An 18,617-nucleotide genomic window follows, 5' to 3' on the forward strand; every position below is an offset into this window, starting at 1 on the left:
ATAGGATTAGTGTCATTATAAGAAGATGCATCAGAAAGCTCTTTCTCTGTAAATGTACAAAGAAGATGTCATGGGAAAATATAAGAAGTTAGCAGTTACTTACAAGTCCCAAGAAGATGTCTAAGAAATAATGTACCTGGCTGGCACCTTGATTCTGACCATTGCGGCTTTCAATACAGTAAGAAATCAATTTGTGTTGGTTCAAGCACCTAGTCTATGGTATATTGTTATAGCAGCTCAAGCTGACTAACATGCCATATCTGCCAAAAGTAGTAGTTTAACTTGCCCTTCTAATATTTCTAGTATTTAGTTTTTTTAAAAAAAAAACTGTCCCTAAAAATACTGTCCCTGAAAAATATTTAAACTAAAAAAATATTTAGGTTAAAATTCAGGAAGAAATTTTATAGAAGCTATAAAGTTGGAGTCCAGAAACAAATGTATTATGCAGAGGAATAATTTTACTTTAATAAATGTTATGTTATTTATTTGACAACTTAAGTTGACATATCTCCAGAACCTTACAAACACAGGAGGCAGAAAAGAAAGAGCAAACAAAACCTAAAACTAATAGAAGGAAAAAAAAGATTAGAACAAAAATAAATAAAATAGACAAATAAACAAAAAAGAACAATAGATCAATAAAACCAGGGGTATCTGGCTGGCCCAGTCAGTAGAACATGTTACTCTTGATGTGGGTTTGTAAATTCAAGCCCATGTTGGTTGTAGAGATTATTAAGAAATAAAATCTTTTTAAAAAGAAGAGAAATAATAAATGATACCACAGAAAAACAAAATATTATAAGAAAACATGAAAACTTCGGTGCCAAGAAATTGGACTATCTAGAATAAGCTGATAAATTCCTAGAAACATATAACCTTGCAAAACTGAATCAGGAATCAATAGGAAATTTGAACAATTACCAGCAATGAAATTAAATCAATAATCAAAAAACTCCCAACAAACAAATGTCCAGGAACAGAGACTTTCACAGGTGAATTCTACCAAATATTTAAACGAGAGTAAATACCTATTTTCCTCCAACTCTTTCAAATTTGGAAGAGGAAGAAAATCTTACACATTAATTCTATGAGGCTAACATTCCCCTGATGCCAAAATCAGATGAAAACACCATAAAAGAGAGAGACAGAGACTGAGAGAGAGAATTACAGGCTGATATCTTTTAAGAACACAGATGCAAAACTCTTCAACAAAATATTAGCAAACAAAATCCAACAGTCAGTTAAAAAAATCATTTACCATGATTAAGTGGAATTTATTCCTGAGATCCAAGCTTGACTCAATATTCACAAATCCATCAACATAATATGTCCATCAAGAGAAAGTATAAAAAATATATGATCACTTTAATTGATGCAGAAAAAGCATTTGACGAACTACAACATCATCCATGATAAAAATTCTCAACAATATAGGTTTAAAGGGAACATATCTCAACATAATAAAGGGCATGCATATAAAAAAAACATAGCTAAAAATATACTCAATGGTGAAAAACTGAGAGCTTTTCCCCTACGATCAGGAATAAAAGAAAGATATTCACGGTCACAACTTTTGCTCAATGTAGTAGTGGAAAACCCAGCCACAGCAATAAAACAAACAAAAAATGGAATAAAAGGCATCCAAATTGGTAAGGAAGAAGTAAAAGTTTCCCTATTTGCAGGTGACATGATACTATAGATAGAAAACCCTCAAGACTTTACCAAAACACTACTAGAACTGATACATGAATTCAGGAAGGTTGCAGAATACAAAATCTATATACAGAAATCTGTTGCATTTCTAAACACTAACAATGAAGTATCAGAAATGGATTTAAAAAAATCCCATTTCCTATTCCACCAAAAAAATAACATACCTAGGAATAAACTTACCCAAGGAAGTGGAAGACTTGAAAATATTGATGAAAGAAACTGAAGATGATACAAAAGAGATGGAAAGATATTCCATGCTCATGGATTGGGATAGCCAGTATTGTTAAAATATCCATAGTACCCAAAGCAATCTACAGATTTAAATCAATCTCTCTCAAAATATCAGCAAAATTTTTCACAGAACTAGAACAAACAATCCTAAAATTTGTATGGGAATGAAAAAGACCCTGAATAGCCAAAACAATCTTGAAAAAGAAGGAAAAAAGGTAGAGGTATCATAAACCCACATTTCAAAATCAAACGGCAACACTGTACTAATTGAACCACTACAGTACTGGCACAAAATAGATGCACAGATTGATAGAACAGAATAGAAAGCCCAGAAACAAGCCCATCTTGAGTAAAGGAGATGACATGGTTTTTTTTTTTCAGTCTTGGTCTTTGTGGTAAGAATGGACATTTTTACCTCATTCTTGACATTAACAGGAATTCTTTAATGTTTTGTTTTATAGTTCAGGATATTGATTTGAAGTTTAAATGGTTTATAATGTTATAAAAGTCATTATATATTTTTATCAAAACTGTGTTTTAAATTTAGTTGACAGCCTTTTTATCCTCTACAAAGATAATTGTGATTTTTTTACTTTAAGATATGAATTATTTATCTTAGATTTAACTGCAGTTTTATTTCTTATGTTTCTCCTTTTTATTTTTACTTTAAACAGTCTTTCTTAAATCTTGGTATTGATGGTCTACTCTCTACATGAAAAGTGATTAGACAGTTTATTGTTTTTTTTCTAATACCTTGGTGTAGGCTAAGTGGCAATGGAATTATATAGTATTGGAAGGTTTGATAGATGACTCCTACAAAATTTTGTGTGTGGTGGAAATTTTTCGAGCCCGGTTTCTTAAAATTTTTTACTATATCTACTATGAAATTGGTAGGTTTAAACTTTTTTTTTTTTTTTTTTTTTTTTTAGGTTTAAACTTTCTATTTCTACTGGAGTCCATTTTGATAAATTATACTTTCTAGAAAATATCCATTTAACCTATATTCTTTTTTAAAAAATATTTGTTCATTTGAAAGACTGTGTTGGGGGAGGAGGCAGAGGGAGAGAGATAATATCTCAATCAGACTCTCCACTGAGTGCAGAGCCAACATGGGTCTCAATCTCATGACCTGAGATGAAATCAAGAGCCAGATGCTTAACCAACTGAGCCACCCAGATGTCTCCATTTAACTGTATTCTAAATCTTATTTTTTTAGACTCGTGTGAAGAATTTCTTTATTTCATTCAAAATATCTTCTATTTTGATAGCTTTTTCCCCTTTCATTATTTTATAAATTTCTCCTTTCTCCCTCCCTGCCTACTTAGGAGAAGTAATGATTTTTCTATGTTGCATATTCATTAGACCTACATCTATTTTACTTTTCAAATTATTAAGTTTTCAGCTCTATTGTTTACTGTCATATTGTTCCTCAAATTTATCTTTTGACTCTTTTTCTAAACATTTTATTGAATATTTAATGTATCTATTTTTTGTACATTTATTTTCATTTTTCTAGTTATTTAAAACCATGTGTTCCCTTAGATTTTAGATTTAATTGACCTATTTATCCTAATACTATACATTTTCATTAAAACAGTTTTAAGAAATGCTGTAATTGGGGCACCTGGGTGACTCAGTTGGTTAAGCCTCCAATTTTTTTTATTTTGCTCGGGTCATGATCCAAGGTTCATCATATGGAGCTCCTTCTTTGGCCCATGCTGAGCTGGGAGTCTGCTTGAGATTCTCTACCTCTCCCTTTCTCTCTGCCCCTCCCCCCTGCTTCTGTGCATGTGTGCGAGTCATGAGCACTCTTTCTCTCTCTCAAACAAGTAAATAAATCTTAGAGAAAGAGAGAAATGCCCCAATTGTATTTAAATTCTCCCTTCGATACAAAGGTTGCTTAATAGAGTTGATTATTTTTAAGTCCCCATTAGAAGGGTTTACTTTATTCTTATTTTTAAGGTAGGATGAACGATGTTAACAAAAGTTCTGTGACTTTTTCCCTCTCACTTCAGGGAAGCCACAGGCAGTGTTGACCTCAATCAGATCTTTTGAATAATTTTATGGGATTTACTAGCCAGGAGATAATGGAGGGAATTATTTAGCTAGAAGTGTATTAGTAGTTTACAACCAGTCTTAAAGAATGCTTTTTGGGGATCCCTGGGTGGCGCAGCGGTTTGGTGCCTGCCTTTGGCCCAGGGCGCGATCCTGGAGACCCGGGATCGAATCCCACATCAGGCTCCCGGCGCATGGAGCCTGCTTCTCCCTCCGCCTGTGTCTCTGCCTCTCTCTTTCTCTCTGTATGACTATCATAAATAAATAAAGATTAAAAAAAAAAAAAAGAATGCTTTTTGTAAACTGTGTGGATTAGTAGATTTGGCTGGAAAATGGAAATTCATCATGTAGTTCTTTACTTACATGAATAACAAAGTATAAAAATTAAGAAAGCTTGCATATCTTACAAGTTTGTGTTCCCACAAAATCTGTATACTGAATCACTAATCCCAATGTGATGGTTTCTGGAGGTGGGGTCTTAGGAAAATAATTAGGTATGAAGGTGGCACCCTCATAAATCATATTATTACCTCTATGACAATACGTCAGACAGGAAGCTAGCTCTCTTTCCACTTCATGAATGAGAAGTCTTCACTCTGCAACCCGAGAGGGCTCTCACAGAACCCAACCACGATCTTGGACTTTCAGCATCCAGAACTATAAGAAGTAAATCTCTGTTGCTTATAAGTTACTTAGGCCATGGTACTCTGTTATAGCAGCCTAGATTGACTAAGACAAGGACCAAATTAAATGTTTTTCTCTGAGTTAACATACTTACCATATAATACAGAAGCTTTTAATATTTGAGTTCATAGACTATTTTCTGGTCAATATTTCTAAGTGAAAATTGTTAAGCTTTATTTTTTTTTTTTAAATTTATGATAGTCACAGAGAGAAGAGAGAGAGAGAGAGAGAGAGAGAGGCAGAGACACAGGCCTAGGGAGAAGCAGGCTCCATGCAGGGAGCCCGATGTGGGATTCGATCCCGGGTCTCCGGGATCACGCCCTGGGCCAAAGGCAGGCGCTAAACTGCTGCGCCACCCAGGGATGCCAATTGTTAAGCTTTTTTTTTTTTTTTTTTTTAATTTTTTTTTATTTATTTATGATAGTCACAGAGAGAGAGAGAGAGGCAGAGATACAGGCAGAGGGAGAAGCAGGCTCCATGCACCGGGAGCCTGACGTGGGATTCGATCCCTGGTCTCCAGGATCGCGCCCTGGGCCAAAGGCAGGCGCCAAACTGCTGCGCCACCCAGGGATCCCCCAATTGTTAAGCTTTTTAATTAAAGTTGTTGGAAAACTTAGAATCATATGTTGATATTTTAAAAATTACAAATATTGTTCACCAAGAGAAGGCACATTTTGGATGTTGTTAAAGCATCATAGCATTACAGCACACTACTATGTTTTAATAAACATACTGATTATTTAGTGGAAGAAAGATATTTATTGTTTTGTACATCCTAACATGAACATTTGTTAAGCACACACTCCCTTATCTACATCTATCTATTATCTAGCTAGCAAGCTGTGTTTGTGTGTTTATTTCATTTTATCTATATTTTAGGGGTTTGATTTTATATTTTAGGGAATAGGCTGGAAGATTTGTATTTATATTTTAGGGAACTGGCTGGAAGATTTATATTGATGTAAATTAAATTTTAATTTTACCTATCAAGAATAGTGGGAATTAGGGTTTCAGTGAGCATTAAAAAATTCAAGAGTGGGTTATTGACATCTAAGACTATATTTCTAAAGAGTTATTATAATTTTTATGTTCCCTAGACTTTGTATCTGTATCTTTGATGGTTATCCTTTGATCTGCTTTAGAATGAGAATGAAATACAAAATCTGCTAATTTTAATTTGCTTTTGTTTATCTTGCATATCATGTAGTTTATAATTTACAAAGGCTCTTTGGTATTAGAAGGTGAATAAATATTCTTAATTGTTACATTAATTATTACAAATGTATGCCATTAACAGAATAACTGATTACTATGGTTTTGTCTCACTTGATCTTTTTTTATTTGAATTTAGGGTAGGTTGGTTGGTTTGCCTTGATTTTTTCTTTCCTTTTTCTCCTTTTAAATTTCTTTTTATTACTTTTTACCTTATTTTGACCTCCATCTATTAGTATGAAAAAATTAATTTCACTTTATTCTCCTCACTTTTTAAATATTCGATTTATACTTTGCCAGTTCATAGGGAATCTACATTCTTTTTACTCTTACACACTCTTATAATCACAATCCTAATCTAATAATCATCAATATTTGCCATGCTTTTACTAAACAATTTTACTTCATAAAGTTTGTTCCCTAATTTTCTGAGAAAAGGTTGATAAGGAAATCATTTATGTAAATCCTGCATGTTTAAAACAGTTTTTAATGGAAGCCTGATCCTTGGAAATCAGATTGGCTAAAAACAAAATATTTGGTTGTCTTTTAGGCTTCCTAAAAAATGTTTTTCCTCTGATCTCCAATTTTGAACATTACTTTCAGAAAATCATATGATAAACTGAATATATTTCCTTTGTAAATAACTTCATATTGTTTTTGAGAAAAAAAGTTCAAATGGAAGAAAAATAGCTAAAACAATCATGGGAAGTTGTCAAAGATTAGTATCCTAGATTAATCTTTATCTTTCAATAACTCAAAACTTTCCAAGTCCTTCCATAGTAAAATATACACAATCCATTTTTATCTTAAAAAAATTATCAATTGAACTTTTGTGTTTCTTTTTCCCCTGAAGAGTTACTTTGAAGAAAAATGAATAATAGCACTCATTTAAATGTTTGTACAATTTGAGCATTTGTTAATTCCCACCAGGTGATTATTACTATTTCAATTAAACAACTGTGATCTGATCGTGGTAAATCACTCAAATTTTGCCCCTGAAAGGGAAGGCTGATGAGTGCTAACATTGAACCCATCAATTTTAATTCACCTCTTTCTGAGACAGCTCTCTCTTGCCTAAGGGAGATTGGAAAACACTATGAAGGGACCAACATTTCATCACCCAGAAAGAGATGACAGCTAAAGTCATCCAAGTACACATAAATGAACATAGAGCTGTCTTAACAGCTTAACCTGAGTTAATCATGTGCCCCCTTCTTTTATTCAAAGAACAAAGTATCCAAAGGCAGACCTGTGAAGGAAAAAACTATAAGGAATTAAAATTTTAAAAATTAAAAAAAAATGTTTTGTTGTCTGTCAGAGAAAACGCCAGTTTGAAAATTTTTAATAATATATTACTGCTGTGGGTTGAATAGTATCCTCCCCCCAAATTCATGTCCACCCAGAATCTGAAAATGTGATGTTTCTTTGGAAATGGGTTCCCTGCAGATGTAATTAGCTAAAATTTTGGAGATGAAATGATGCTGGATATAGGTGAGCCTTAAATTCAAAGACTGGTGTCTTGATAGGAAAAGAGAGAAGGAACTTCAGAAAGAGACAAAGGCATACAGCGTAGAAAGCAATGTGAAGTCATGGAAACCCTAGGAAACAAATACATGTATGTGATATACCAGATATATCGAGCCATTTATCATTTTTCTGCTCGATGCCTTTCCTTGTCTTCTCAATTTTTCAACATATTAAATATCTGGTTTGTTGACCATTACCATAAGGATTTTCTTTTGTCATATTACTGTGCTTTGCTGCTTGAGATATAATTACACACCCAAAAGTTAACAGTTTTCCAGGAAAAATAAAATCTATGATTTTAAACACTCTGAAATTTTTCTGTATACAAATTTTAATAGCATTTGCTCGATATTGTTGTTCTTAAAAGCATATACAAGAAAGTTGCTCATATTTAAAGATAAAATGTTAAAAATATAAATAAATAAAAATATCTCATAATTAAGATAAAGAAAGGAATGATAAATAGATGTGGAGAGATAAGCAGAGAGAAAAGAGGGAATTTAATTTAAATTTTCTACTTAAATTCTTTCATATTTGAGATCACCCTGTGTACATAGTTCTATATCCTGTTAAAAATGCATTGTACTGAAAATATTTTTCTTATAATTACCTACACAATATGGTTCCACAGTATTTCAAGATGTGACTAAATCATAACATTATATTTATTGTATTCTCTTTTACCATGAATCTAGTTCATAGAAAGCATTATTCCTGCCTGATTAATTTCAACGATAACTACCAAGAATTAGAATTACTTAATCAAATGGTAGATTTTTAAGATTTGCTAAAATCTTTTGTTGAAAGATTTGTTAAAAATGGGGATTTTTAAGATTTGTTTTGGTTGTGAAATATATTTTCTTTTTCATTAATAAATACAGTGGTCAATTGCAAAGGAGGTCTTCCTAACATGATCTTCAGCCAAAACACTAAACAATAAATCTTGTTATTCATGATATGGAGGTGCATCCAATTTTGTTAGATGAGCCAATTTTCAGGGTCCATCCTTGAAATATGTCAGATAGCTATTTCCAGCAATAAGGTGACAGTATGTCTCTCTAAATATCTTTCATGTTCACAAGGATGCACAGTTTGTCCACATCCTCTTCATAGTCATCTTGGCCAATTCCCTCTGAGCTCGCCAATTCTCCTTAGCTAATTTGAATACCCTCCTATGGGGCACAGACTAATATGAATCTCTCCCACAACCATCTACAATTTCAGGAGACAGGTATGGTTTCCATAGGCCATCTCTTTCCCTATCTACAAAAATCGTTTCTGTTATTTTTCTTCATATATTTTAACACCAGGCTGTCCATTACATAAGATCTCCATTAACAACTTTGGTTCTTTTGATGAAGATTTGTTGTACCATGGTTTTGCTTTTAGGGGCCACCAATTACTCATTCTCATGCTATCTACTTCGGTAAAATAGTACAATGCATGGTCATGTCATTTAGTGGAAGATATTCAGCTTGTATTATTTTTTTAGAGACAATGATTGATTCAGAGAATAGCTGATCAGACAAGAAAGGCAAAGGAATCCCAATTTTGTACTTTTCAAAAGCTATTTGGAAATATATGTTCTTCTAATCACAAGACCTAAATCTGGGAGTATAAAGGGTTATTGCTGCTATAGTTATCTTGAAATCAACAGATGAGATTTGTTTCTGAAAACAAAGCTAATAGGATTCTTTTTTGTCTCAAATATGATAGATTTTCTTTACTAGGCCTGTGGCTTATCAATTTAACCAGAAACTTTTTTTTTTGACCTGACACTTAGAATCACCTCCAAGCTGTGAAGAAAACCTTTCAAAAACCCAAAATGGGAGTACCTGGGTGGCTCAGTGGTTGAGCATCTGCCTTTGGCTCAGGTCATGATCCAGGGGTCCTGTGATTCAGTCCCACATCAGGCTCCCTGCCTGGAGCCTGTTTCTCCCACTGTCTGTCTCTACCTCTCTCTCTCTGTGTCTTTCTTTTATTTATTTATTTATTTATTTATTTATTTATTTATTTATTTATTTATTTTTTCTCTGTGTCTTTCATGAATAAGTAAATAATTAAAAAAAACACACAATGAAATATTCTAATATCTTTTTGATACTTTTTCTCTTTTTTGCTCAGATGGGATATGTACCATCTAATAACTTGATCTGCTCATCTAATTTCAGTGTCTACGATCCCATAGTTTTTACTTTTGCTTTGTGATGAGATATGATTTTTCAAGGCCACTATCCCAATTTTCACTACTGTTATATTCTTTATTCTCTCAACTGCATTTTTAATTTCAAAATATCTTTTTTCAAAAAACTTGATCCTATACTCCATCCATTTCATATGAATATCTGAAATATCATTAAAAATCATTAAATATAGGTGTTATTTTTCCATGAAATTTGCCTTCATATGACACACTTTTATAATTTGCTTTGGATCTTTGCATCACTTTAAACCAGTGTGGCTTGCAGCATTAACTATTTATTGGAATCAGTTGAAGGGTTTTCAAAAAATCGCAGCCTTGCTGTGCTCTGACAAATTAAATTGGAATGTGTGGGTGTGGGTCCTGGCACCAATATTTCTCTAATTCCACCAGACAATCCATTGTTCAATAGAAGAGTCCCTGTGCTAAATGATAAGTAATCTTTCTTTGATTACATATCTACGCATTCAATCATACTGGAAATTGTTATCACATAAAACAAGTGATCAATTCAAACGAGTGGATTTTTCTAGGTAGTTGTAGTTCTGTCGGCAGTGAGAAAACTTTCCTCCCCCATAGACTAGCATTGAATATGCCTATGTGCTGGAAATTATGGATTTAGGAGTTCCTTGTGTATGGGCTCTATGTATGATTGAGAAAGGTCATGCTCTGTCAACTTCACGAAAGAGAAAAAATTATTTTCCAACATTATTAGGATTAATGTGTCACAAGGTTATTGGAGAATCTTCCTCATGCTTTGTGGTATTCAAACATTTCATTCCATCGGACCCCTCTGAAGCAGCTATGAAAATTGCTGATTTTTCCCACATACTGCCCACAGAGAATAGAGAAGTTGCCTCCTCACTGGCTCTTGATTCTATCATTACCTCTACTATGCATCAAACAGACAGAGGTTTTGCCATTGCTTAACAACTAGTTGTACTTATAATACCATTACTTCTTTTTAGTTAATAGAGAGTATCATAAACAGGTACCTCTCATCTACCAACTTTCCTGACTTTTCAGCTGTAATATATGCCACTTTTAAAATCAGCCATTTTTTCTTAGTTGTGTCTTAAAAATAGCATGTATCTGGTTTAGAGCAGTGGTTTTTAATATTAAATCATGAAGATGATAATCTGATAAAAATCATAGTTTCTTACAATCCAGAATTCAAACCAGATTATACTAATTTAGATACTATCATAAATTCTCCATTCTAAGAATTTTAATATTTGCATTGGTTTTTATAATCACAGATATATAAATGATCTGATTTTAATATTCACCATCAGATTTTCTCTTCTGCAAATTTCATGATTCATAAATTATATTGCATTTTTTTACAAACTCAAAAATGTTTTCAAAGGATATTAAGATTGGTTATTTTCTGATCCTTTACCAGACAATGTATTTTGTGGTAATAAGATGAGAACTTAATTGCTTCTTTTCAAAACAAAGGTATTGTTTTATTGTCCTTAAGCATTGACTACAAGAAGTCAGAGTGATTTCTTTTTAAAGTGGCAAGGTATCAATACTCCTCCCAGGAAGCCTGAGTGGCTCAGCCATTTAAGTGTCTGCCTTTGGCTCAGGGCCTGATCCCAGGGTCCTGGGATCGAATCCCGCATCAGGCTCCCTGCATGGAGCCTGCTTCTCCCTCTGCCTCTCTATCTCTCTGTGTCTCTCATAAACAAAATAAATAGTTTTAAAAAATAAAATAATTAAACACACTTTCTTGATGCATACATTTTTTTAAAAAAATATGTTTTTACTTTTACCATTTTACTAGGATAAAATTGTTCATGAAGCTGATCTCATTCAATTTAAAATGTAGTACACCCTAACTGACATATATTCAAATCATTTTAGCACTTGAATATTTCCCTCCTCTTTAACCATGTCTTTATTTCTATCATTTTTATTTCCCTACACATTTTAGATTTATCTGTACATGGTTTCTCTTGTTATTTTTCATCAAATTTACTAATATATAATTTATATACAATTAAAAATATTCCTTCAAAGGGTTCCATGAGTTATGCCAAAGTTACAATATATCTGTGTAAATGTTACACAATCAAAATACAGGATATTTTTTCTCCACCCAAAAGTTCTCTCATACTTATTTGCAATCAATTCCTGCTCCCCTGGGACATCGTCATCATTTTTACGCTTCTGTCGCTATGAATTAGTTCTGCCTATCCTGGGATTTTATACAATGAATCATGCAGTTAGTTCTGTATTGCATCTGGCTTTTCTTGACCAACATACAGTTGCCATTTGAATTTTTCTAAACATTTTTCTTAGCTAATCATTTCCTTTCTCAGCTTATTCTCTTTGCATCATGAGCTATTACTGCCTTGCATATTCATCATGTTATTTTATCTCATCCTTGCCTACTCCTTTTTATCCTTTTAATTCTCAGTGTCTCAAACTAAAATTTAATTTTGTCGATGTCTTTCTGTAGCATATAAGTGTTTCAGAAATGCTATCCTATTTATCTTTCAGAATCAAATTCACGTTTATTTTGCGCTGCCTTTTATTTTTTTAACCTGGGTCTAATTTTAGTTCACCTAGCATTAACATTTTGAATGTTAGTTCAAAATAAGACACAGTCAGTTTTGATCATTGTTAAGATTTCATTTCTGTATGTAACTTGTCCCCACGTTACGCCTAATTACACGCTGGTAAAATCTTCCATATCTGAACAGTTAGAGATTATTTATATTTCCAAACCAAATTTCTATTATTGCCATGTCTTCATGCTGAGCAACTCTACCAAATCACAGAGGAAACTAGTATCTCTGTCTCTTATCTATGTTTCAATACCTGGCAATTAAATTTCAAAAGCCATGCCCCCCACAATACTCTATTGCAGTCTGTCTTCCCATACTCCTTTCTATCTAGTGACCCCTTTGATAAAGTTTCTAATTTTAGGAAACATAAACCTTATTTAGTATTTGGAGTGCAGGGAAAAAGATGAAGTTAAAGACCCTCAAAACACAGGCTATATTGGGTGCCTGGGTGGCTCAGTTGGTTAAGTGACCAACTCTTGATTTCAGCTCATGTGTGATCTCAGCATCATGGGACTGAGCCCACATCATGCTCCCAGATAAGCAGAGAGACTGCTTGAGATGCTCTCCTTCTCCCTCTACCGATCCCCTTCCTCATGTTCGCACTCTCTCTTTGGCTCTCAAATAAATAAATAAATAAATAAATAAACAAACAAACAAACAAATATTTTTTTAAACAGTATATTTTATAAAGGTTGGGAGTAACTATAGGTAACTTACAAATGATTCTTTGCATTTATATAATAATGTATTAAATATTTCAAACACAGCCATGCTTTAGAAAGCAAATTTCTTTATATTGGAGCTCATAAATATCTTTTTTTTTTTCCGTACCTGATTATTCTTTTCCTTTCCTGACTTGGTCCTTTTTTTCTCATATTTCTTTAGTGATTCTGTTCAAACTAAGTTATTTTTCCAGAGGTCTTAGAGATATTTTGAAGTAGGGAAACACGATCTCTCAATTCTGTTTAATGTGTATATATAGAAAAGCTAATTATATCTATCCATTCTGAGTAAAACAGATTATTGAATCTTTTCAGTCAAATATCTCAGATATGTTGTAATTTCTTGATAATGAATTTGACTTATGAGCATTCCTATTTCTTTTTCTAAATCGGAAATTCAAATTAAATATAGTATCAAACACCACAATTACTTGTTAGTACTTAAAATATAAATTTTAAAAAGAAATAGTAAAAGGTCTTTTGAAATAATGGGGATCAATGTTCTGTTTGTATTAATATAGACACTATAAATGAAATAATGCAATCTCAAGTACCCATTTGTATGCAAAAAAATCAATTTGTATGCACACACTACTCTTCTTTATGGAAGAGATTTCTTAAGGAGTAGAGTTCAAAACAATTTCCAATTAACCTTTAGTTACAAAAAAGCATGAAACTGAAAATAAACTTTTTCTGAATAGTAAGACAATATATTGCTAATTTGAAGTAGAAGTGCTGCAGTGATGAAAAACTATTAAGACACAAAGTAAAATTTGAACTTTTTTTTAAAGGACAGCATCTAAGAGAAATTCAATTTTGATTTATTTAGCTACAAATATTCTTTTTATTATGAAGCAGTTCCCTTTTCTGCCTAATTATAGAAACATTAGAGAACAAACATATGGCATATCCTAGAGAGTCAATATATAACATTATTAGGTAATATCCTACACAGTCTTTAAGAATTGTATAACTACATTATGAGTAGGAAAATATTAGTATTTAAGGGCCAGAATAAATGTTTGCTGTTCCTGAAAAATTTTACCTAAATTTTTAGCTTTACCTAGGTGTCATTGTTTTATACTTCCACAGTGACTTAAAGATCTCCTTCAGTGACACTCTACCTTCTAATTATTGGTTTAATTGCTACCAGACTGTAAATCTATAACACTTATTACTTTTTTTTTCATTACAATGGCCCAATGAACTTGGTGTATGTTTTAATTCTTAATCATGGTGCACACTGCCTCTAGTTAGTTCAGGGGTTATATATACTCTATCTATTGTCTCTGAGTGTCTAGAGTAGTATCTGTTTGACTATTATATCACTCTTTTAAATGAAACAAAATATAGTTTAGATAAAAATAGGCATCCTTTATCCTTATCCTTTTATTAATACCAGTTTTCATATTTTATTTGTTCTTTTTATCAAAAATTTTTACTGAAACTTAATTTCTTATATAGCTTTTAAGCATATAATGCAGCTGAATTTTTTCTTTGTTAAGTTTAAACCCCAAACTTGTACCAGGAATTAAAAAAAAAAAAAAAGAGAGAGACATATCAAAGAATTTAAAGTTCAGTCTTACTTTTAACAGAGCTGTTCAAGCCTAGGTACAGAGCAAAGATGTGTGATAGAAAAGGGTGTGTTATAAGACCATTCAGTCTATTAAAGGAAATGCGAGATTTTGAAAAAAAATAAGCAGCAATATCAAAATAACTCGACAGAACTACAGTCCTTCAGATTGGGTTGTTTAATTTTCTGTGACACCTGTGCTCTTTCCTTGTGCCCCTTTCATATTTGCAGCTACAATGATTATAGACACAAATGGCTTACTCATGAGTACTGGTTAAAACCCAAGAAGTCCAAGTTCTTCCTAATACACTATGACCTAGAAGTGAGATTTTAGGCAATCAAGTTAAAGACTCTAGGACCAAAAAAATCAAAAAAAAAAAAAAAAGACTCTAGGACCACATTTATTCAGATTTACAGGCTGCATTTATCATTTTTTTTTCTCTAAACAAGATTGTCTTGGATAACAGCAACCAAATAACAAATATATGAACAAACAGCGCTAAACACCCAGAATATTAAGGAAGTTCAACTATAAAACTCAAGTTACAGTTTGACTTAGAGTAATAAAGTACAACAAAAAATTGAATTAGACTAATCTTTTAACTCAATTTAGATAACTATCTCTATGTCATTTCATGCTTATAGCAACAAGAATTATAGAAATGTAACTTTTTGTCAGGCAGGTAGGTTATTTAGGGAAAGAGAGTTCAATAAGTGAAAGTATGTCAGTTGAGTTTATCTGCTGCAGCTTTCTACAATGCCCATGATGGTATTTTTCCTCTTAGTCTTAGTAGTTAATGATACAATTTGAGTAATTTAGGGAATATTTCCATTTCCCACAAATTGTCTTGAACGTTTTTGCTATTCCTGAAATTCATAAGGATTTAGATTATAATTTAGATTCATAACTAGCATAGATGTCTATCTAGTACCTTGTCATCAAGTATTAAGTGAATGAATTAGGCAAATATTATATGAGGTAACACATTACTATTCTAATAATTATTAATTCAATTCAAGCATCTTAATCAGATACTTATGAGTAGAAAGTGTGTATCAGACTATCATGATTTTCTGGGTGGAGGCAAGTAGATTAAAAGACTAAAACACTAGAGCAATGAAGGGAACAGGATGTCTTCAAGCCTAAAGCATTAGTGAAAGGGTTCAGATTTTTAAAAGGAAAGAAAGGGGTTAAAAACCAATAAATTAGTACTAAAATAAAGTTAGGCACTTCAAAATTTTAACTTAAACTAATATTTATCATCCACAAGTGTTTGGAGGCCACATTCTACAAAATATAATCCCCAACATCCTGGCTCAGTGCCTAAATTTCAGGAAAATGCAGAGTAGGAAAGTAATTTCACAGATTGTGAAAATGGAAGATTCAAGGACTATCACTGCAATGCATGTCTCTGCGTATATTTTATCTAAACAAAATCTGCTCTGGAATAATCATTCTTGGGAATTTCTAAAATGAGAAATTTATCTAGGTGTAGAGTGGAAGTTTAAGGCCATTTTGTGTACCTATTAGGCACAATTATTTGAAAAGCCCTCTCCAAAGTTACCCGTAAAAGAGTTTGAGGTAGTATTGGCCTTAACACTTTACAGCCTTGCAAATAGCAATAAAAATACAAGAATAAAGAAAAAAATTAAAAAGGTATATAATCACTCTTTCTATCATCCTCTTATCTATCCCTGTATAGATAATGATAAATCTATTGCTGAGCAACAAATTACCCCCAAACTTAGGAGTTGAAAACAATAAGAATTTATTCTATTAGAGTTTCTGAGTCAGGAATTCTCACATAGCACAAATTAAATGAGTGCTTCTAGTTCAAGATCCCATAAAACTACAGCCAAGCTGTCAGCTGGGGCTGTAGTCTTATGTCAAGGCTCAACTGGGGAGGATCCACTTCTAACTTTGTTAGAGGCAGTTAATTAGGAGGCCTGGTGGCCAGCAAAGGGAAAGTCCTAGCCAGCTATTTGGGAAGTCAGAGGCCTGTCCTGGCAGCCCTCAAAAACAAGACCACAAGAAGCCTGGTCAAATCAGACGGGCCTAAGATGGTGGGTGTCTTGATAGGAAATCCTGGACCACTTAAGAAAGAAAATGGATGAAACACTGCTTCCAAGAAATCCCTATCTCAAGTAATGAATATCCTATCCTCTAGTTAAAAACTCTCAATAAAAGATAGAAACCCAAACCCGGGTTATGCTGCACTCTCTTTTGAGCTCACCCACTCTCACATCTTAGGAGTGTACTTTCACTTTAATAAACTTTCCTGCTTGTATTGCTCATCTGTTGTGTTGTGTCTATCTCTGAATTCTTTCTCAGGATAAGACCGAGAACCTTCAAGATACCTTTTAGATGGGCTACGTCAAGGCCTCAGGGCCTGAGGCCTCCCTAGTCCACCCAGTCACAAACACACCTATTGCAACTGGTAGGTCTCAGGTCCTCTCTGGCTGCTGGCTGCAGACATCAATTGTTTGTCATATTGGTCTCTCCACACAGTTGCACACAACCGGTGGTTTACTTCCCCAAGAATGTAGACTTCAGGAAAGACTGAGAAAGCAATGTTTCAAGGCAGAAGCAACAGTCTTTTGTATAGCCTAATCTGAGAATTAACATCTCATAACATCTGCAATATTCTGTGGATTAGAAATGAGTCAATAAAACCAGATCCAGCTCAAAAGAAAGGGATACACAAGGGCATAAATAGAAGGAAATGGAAGTACTAAGAACTATGTTACAGTCTGCCCACCGTACTCACACCAAATAGTACAAAATGAAATATTGGGCTATTTCTATTTTATTATTAAAAAGATTTATCTATTCATTTTAGAAAAGGCAGAGGGAGGAAGAGAATTTCAAACAGATTTCCTGCTGAGCATGGAGCCTGATGCAGGGCTTGAACTCTAAACCCTGAAATCATGACCTGAGCTGAAATCAAGAGTCTGAGGCTTGACTGAGTAAGCCAACTGAGTGCTCCTGTTATTTGAATCATACCTTTGTTATATGGGCTTTTATATTTTAAAGATTTAAGGAGGTGAAAAACAAATATGGATTTTTAAAGAAAAAAACTGCTTTGAGGGTCTACAAATATTTCTACCTTTTTTTCTGCTCATTTCTAGGCTTCCTTGAAAAAATCTGCACGCGTGAAGAGTTCGACATACTGCAATCAGAGCATTTTATCATAGCTTTCAGAAAGAAATTACCTCTAAATTATGCAAATTGCCTTAATCAACTGGATAAATATGAGTGTGAACAAAACATAAAGTGTTGTTGAAAATTCATTGATATGCATGTTATCATATTCATCATTCTTATTGTTAGTGAAAGGCCTGTAAGAGCCTCAGGAAAATATGGGTTTCCTGTTTCAATTTCTGTACTCTGGTACTTGTCTATGCTTTGTTGTTTTATTATTGTTACTGTCAGTGAATTTGACAACAAAGTACATAGAGTCATGAAAAAATAAGTAGGTGTAATATTGTCTGATTACGTAAAAAAGCAGTTTGATAATTTTTATAGTTTTTCAGTTTAACTGACAAAGAAATCCACCTAACTTTCCGGAGATTTTTTATATTAAAAACAGAAACACAGAAACACAAAGTTTTTTAAGGGAAAAAAAGAGATATGGTCTAAAACAGAAATCAAAATATTAGCTAAAAAATTACTTATGAAATGATGAAAATATACTGACTAAAGACACGGGGAAAAATATTGTCTAGTCTATGATTGCACGAAAACAATCGTTAGAACTAGAAAAGATTTTTTTGCTTAGTTTTAGTCACTGTTATCTTCAATTGAGGAAGAATGTGAAGTTCTTAAGAGTAAGATTGCAAAAATGTTACTTATGAAACATCCTCCATCACATTTTAAATATTGTATTTTATCCAAAAATATATCCTGAAATAATGGTTGATTCTAACATTTATTTTTAAATGTCCCCTCTCATGCATCTAACTACGTTTCTATGAGATAAATTTTAATTATTTTCTGAATTTCACATGTTGATATTTTCCATTTTTTACCTTAAAATTCATGGTCTTATACAAAAACATTTTATCTTATACAAAATTTGCTTAATACAAAAAAACAAAATTCCCGCAAGTATATATTTTCCTCT

This window comes from Vulpes lagopus, chromosome 22, assembly GCF_018345385.1.
Source record: "Vulpes lagopus strain Blue_001 chromosome 22, ASM1834538v1, whole genome shotgun sequence".
NCBI lineage: Eukaryota > Metazoa > Chordata > Mammalia > Carnivora > Canidae > Vulpes > Vulpes lagopus.